The sequence below is a fragment of the Panicum virgatum genome, chromosome 7K (assembly GCF_016808335.1).
Source record: "Panicum virgatum strain AP13 chromosome 7K, P.virgatum_v5, whole genome shotgun sequence".
In the NCBI taxonomy this organism is placed as follows: Eukaryota; Viridiplantae; Streptophyta; class Magnoliopsida; order Poales; family Poaceae; genus Panicum; species Panicum virgatum.
In genome coordinates, this window is record NC_053142.1 from 35,259,348 (window position 1) to 35,264,895 (window position 5,548).

The 5,548-nt window shown below is 50.9% G+C and overlaps 1 non-coding gene across 1 annotated transcript; it reads right to left on the minus strand.

The window, feature by feature from the left end:
* Positions 1-327: 327 nt before the first annotated feature.
* TRNAW-CCA lies at positions 328-399 on the minus strand. The gene has a single exon. It is a non-coding gene; the product is annotated as a tRNA-Trp (tRNA).
* Between the last annotated feature and the right edge of the window lie 5,149 nt (positions 400-5,548).

Genomic DNA, 5,548 nt, shown 5'->3' on the forward strand with positions numbered 1-5,548 from the left:
TGTTTCAGGCGTGTAATATAAGCGCTTGTGTGAGTGGTTGCGTGGCGAGTCAGGCGATTCAGCTCGCGTTGTTTGTAAAACTCTATTCTTCTTCTTAATACAAAGATACGCAGCTCTCCTGCGTATTCGATAAAAAAAAAAGAAGGTTCAGGGGCTCCCCCCGGCCCACGGGTTCTCCTCGGTATTGGTTTGCAAAGGCTGGCAGACAGATCTTAGCAGATTCTTCTACTGTGGGATGGTTGGCCCAGGAAACTCAGAAGCCCGACGAGGCCCAATATGCAACGAGGAAAAAAAAACTAATAAAAGGATCCGGATTACAGCGGGGTTTGAACCCGACGTGAATCGAACACGCAACCTTCTGATCTGGAGTCAGACGCGCTACCATTGCGCCACGGATCCGGTGGTGATGGTGGACGCAAAGAATATAATATATTCGGTAATTAACTAACTTGTTCATTAAATAGCCCGACTGAGATCCGGAATCAAGGGATTGGAATTGGACATTTAAGAATTGAGCTTTAATTTCAAAAAAAAAGTTGAGCTGTTTGGATGCCATCTGAAATCAGAAATGGAATAGGTCATGGGTTTCCGCGGAATCGCGTACCAACTAAAACTGGAACCCCACGATTCAGAGCTCAGGGGTCTGAATCGAAGCCGTACGAGTACGAGGCCACAGATTCGTGAAGGCCTTGTGCACGCAAGTGCATCGCCGCCGTGCGTCCCCAGGTCGGTCAACGTCCATCCTAGGGGCCGTCCGTAATCCCGTATGCAGCAGCAGTACACGACCGAAGTGACAGCCAGTACACCACCCACCACCCTGCCCTCTACTCCTCTGTCCTCTCCGTAGGTAGATGGTACTCTGGCCTTGCATTGCCTGCTCCCCTCTCTCTCTGGACGCCACACCACATTACACACCAGACCTGATCCTTTGACCGCGCACACGCCACGCCGCGGGAACGGTACGCCGCAAGAAACAAAACGACCACACTCGCCGCGCGGGGCATTGATTACAATTATAGTAGAAAACGGACACGATGCCATGTCAAAAGCCGCCCCCACCCGGCCGTGGTCCGATGATCCGATCCGACGACCGCGCGGCCGTGCGAGCCCCCTCTCCTCGGCCGCGCCGCGCGCCGCGACAGGCATTCGCCGCCCCTGGGGAATCCTATGCTGCCGCCGCCCGCCGGCCGGCCCGCGGTTACGAGTTCGGCGGCGGCCGGTCGAGCCTGCCCGCCGGCTGATTGGCCACTGACGTAGCTAGCCGGCAGCAGCCGGTCCTCCCCGTCGCAGTAACCGCGGGCACGTGCCGATGTCCCGCGGGCCGCGACCCGGCGACCCGTACGCGCGCCGAGCGGGGACGGTGGGAGAGGCCGCCGCCAGTTGCGCAGCACATTCCGGCGGCGTCCGTGCCGTCTGCCGTGACCGATGCGATGATCTGATCTCTCTGTTTTTTCACTCTCAAAACACGTAGTTTATTTTACTTACAAAACGTGGAGGTGAGACGGAACGGGATTTTCTCGTGCGGTAGTAACCTTAACCTAGTAGGTGGCGTGTAAATAATTTGTTTCATCCAGCTCCGTGCGTACCCCCAAGTTCTCAAGAACGAAGTTGGTATTGACTGAGGGTACGTGTACGTACGTCCACAGAACATACGACTGCAATGAGTACGGCAATACTGCATTACCCAGCCATCAAGCTGGAGGACCAGCGACCTGTCGCTCGCTACACTAGGCCTGGAGCATCTCTAGGTGAAGTGGTGAACTAGTGTGCAGGCAGCATTAGGTACGCCGTTGTCGTACTCACCAACCGCTGACCGGAACGATCATCCGAGGCGCCTCGATGGCATCTCCGATGCTCCCAGCACTTGGTGAGTCAGTTGAAATGCCAATTTTCTCACTGACCCCCTTCCGAGAAATTAAGTTAATAATAGTAGTTCTGCATGCTTTTGCCTTCTTAAGAATCATATCTAGCTCATCTAAAAAAAAGAATCGTATATATCAAGCACTGTGAGACTACTCCATCATCTAAAAGTGAAACACAAATTAAACATACGCTTGTACCCCTTGTAAAAAGAACATTAGGTTAATGCACAGTCAACTAAGCAGTGGTGTAGCCGTGTAGGAGCATGGGAATATATGTGGTGTGAACATGGTTTTAAATAGCGGCGTATTTTTTTCCGAGTTTAAGAGGCTATAGCGGAGGCTATAGCGGGCTATGCCAAATAGCGGTTTACTACTAAATCATGAAAAATACAAGTAATAGATGCACAAAAACATAGTAAGTAATGAATTTCATAAACATAAATATATTTCTAGAGCTACGGGAACATTATTTAAGTTAACAACACAATAAAATTCATACAATCAAATATTAAGTTATATAAAATAACAAAATAGTAACACTGAGCTAAGGATAAGGCTATAGCGGCGCTAAAGCTACGTCATTTAGTGCAGCTATAGTGCACTTTAGTGTCCCTAGCTGCTATAGAGGCACAAATATAAATAGCGTAGCGGGAGTCCTCTAAAAAGGCTATAGCGGAGCTATAGCGGGGTTATAACCGGCTATTTAAAACCATGGGCGTGAACATACCTCTCTTATTAGCTGATCGCAGTGGTTGGCTTAGTTTAATGCACAATATATACATTGTTACGACCTACATCTTGTGACTACTAAGTAGCTAGCGGTATCAGACACAAGTAACTACTAAAACAACCATTAAAAACGGCATAAATGTGATGTCTAATCGCATGGTAAACTATAACAGAACATGCAGAAATATCCGCATACATCACTAAATTGGTGTGCCATATATTATACCCATACATCTAAATTTCAATTAGTTGGCACGCAGAGTGCAAATGATTCGCTAAGCATGCCTACTAGTCGCTTGCATAGTTACATTTAGGAAGATGCAAGTATGCAGGGGGTAAGATGGATGATAGTTCGAATAAAGTTTTTGCATGTGCATGTTGAATTTGTAAAAAACACTATTTCCTCTGTTCCAAATTATAAGTCATTCCAAGAATCTTGGAGAGTCAAAGTTTTTTCAAGTTTGACCAAATTTATATGACAAGATAATAACATTTATGATACTAATTAAGTATAATTAGATTTTTTATTAGCTATATTTTTATAGTGCACCTATTTGATGTCATAAATCTTTATATTTCTCTCTATAATTTTGGTCAAATTTTGAGATGGTTTGACTCTCCAAGATTCTTGGAATGACTTATAATTTGGAACAGAGGGAGTATTTTTGAAAATAACAGCTTAAGTAGTCTTGCTATTCAATGTGGAATGATATTTGATTCTAAACTGATGTCAAAGCCTTTAGTGAGTAAATGAATTGAGCTGCACTGTAAGAGTGTTGGATATTTACCGGATATATATATATATATATATATATATATATATATATATATATATATATATATATATATATATATATATATATATATATATATATATATAGACACATACACACACACACATGATGCTCAATTACCTCTGCAAGTTGAACACCATGTAACATCCCAAAAATTCACCTAAAGAAATTACTCGAAATCATTTCAAAATTTCGATTCGTCGTTGAGCTCCCCAATTCCCCGGAACCCTTTCCAATCTCTGTCCCGACATCCGAATCTAATCATTGTCCCGTCTCCCTGTTCCTCCTCGTCCCACACGTCACGCCCGACCGGCGCGCGTGCATGACCAGTCGCGGTCGTCGCCGCGATCGGCGCCGGCTTGATCTCCTTCCCTCTCTCTCTTTCTCTCCCTCTTTTTCTTTTTCCCTCCCCTTTTCTTTTTCCTTTTTCATTTTTCTTTTCTTTTCCCTCCCTATCTCTCCTTCCTCTCCTCTGCCGCGCTCTCACACACGCGACGCGCCGCGCGCCGCTCGCCGGCCACCGCCCTCACCCCGCCGCTCCCCGCTCCTGCCCACGCGCACGCGCGCACCCCGCTCTTGCCCACGCGCACGCGCGCACCCCGCTCCCAGCCGACCCCACGCGCGGCACGCGCACGCGCGCGCCCTGCTCAAGCGTGCACCACGCTGCCGAGCCACCCGCCGCGCCACTCGTCGCTCGCAGCTCGGCGCCGACCGCCCCTGCCACCCCACCTCGTTGAGCCGCCGTGCCGCTCGCCTGCCTCGACACGCACCGCGCACCCCACGCACACCGCGCGCCCCACGTCGCCACACCGGCCGTCGTCAAGCCAGGGACGCACAGCGCCTGCTCCACGCGCGCACGCGCTCCGCTTGCCCGGAAGACTCGCCGCGCACGCTCTGCTCCCCGCCCACGCGCGTCCCTGTGCGCCCCGGATGCTCGCCGCGCCGCTCGTGCCTGCCCGAGACGTCCCGTCGTCCTGTGGCCGCCTCGCCGCCCGCGCCGCTGCTCCACGACACCACGGTAGCGGCCAAACGCCATTAAAGGCGCCTGCGAAGCTCGCCGGCCGACCAACCCGCGGCCACCGCCCCACCTCTCCCCCACCGCCTTACTCGGCCTATAAAGAGGCCACGCGCCCTCCTCCTCTGCGCAGCAACGCCGCCGCCCGAGCATGCTCTGCCCGCCGCCACCGGCCCCCGTGGCTAGCACGCTCTGCTGCACCCCAGTCCAGGGTGAGTGGGGGAAAAGAATCCCACCGTCGCCCTCTTTCTTTTCCCCTAGCCTCGGCCGCCGCCAGGACCTCTAGCGCCGCCGCCGCACCGGCCAGGGCCGACCGCCACCCGCCGCCGTGGCTCCCCTCCCTGTGGGGCCCTCCTCCGAAATTGAGGAGGGGAATCCATTCCCCGTGCACCCCTCCTCATTTCCCCCTCCTTCTTGGCCGCCGCCGTGCCTCGGACGGCCGGCAAGGGCCGCCGCGGCCCCCTCACGCGCCCTCCCCTGTTTCCCGGTCGGGAGGAGGAAGAAGGAAGGCAAAATTGCCTTGAGTCCCCTCCCTGTTTCCTAATTCCATTAAGAACCCCACCCTTTATAACCCTTTTTCCAAAAAAGGCCCTTCCTATTTTCCCTTTTTGCAAATAAACCCTTCCGCTATATGAAGATAATTCTAAATAGATCCCTGTTCTTTCCAAGAGTGACCCTGACATTGTCAAATATTATAATCAAGCCCTTGCCATAATTACGAATAAGCCCCTGAACCCCCGATTAACCCCTAACCACTCCTTTAACTCGTCATTTAATGCTCCAAAAATCCTCCGATCAACCTGAAACTTTACCACGCTATTTCTAATATACTTTTGACCATGCCATTAGAGAACCGCCCAAAAATAGTACTCCTATCCCCATATTTTAATTGTTTCCAATTCGAGCTCATCGATAAAGCCTTTATTGCTTTTTCTTAATTGTGTGCCTGTTTGTGTGCGTCGTAGATCACGGTGTGAACGAGGGAGAGCCCGTCGATGAGCAGTACTGCAAGCAAGTGAACGAGGACCAGTACCGCGACCCCGAGCCCGAAGGACAGTACCTCGACCAGGACTTCTCGGAAGGCTTTGAAGACGGCAAGTTCAATCCCATCCTTTGATACATGTTTTGTCCTAGTTTTTATAAACACA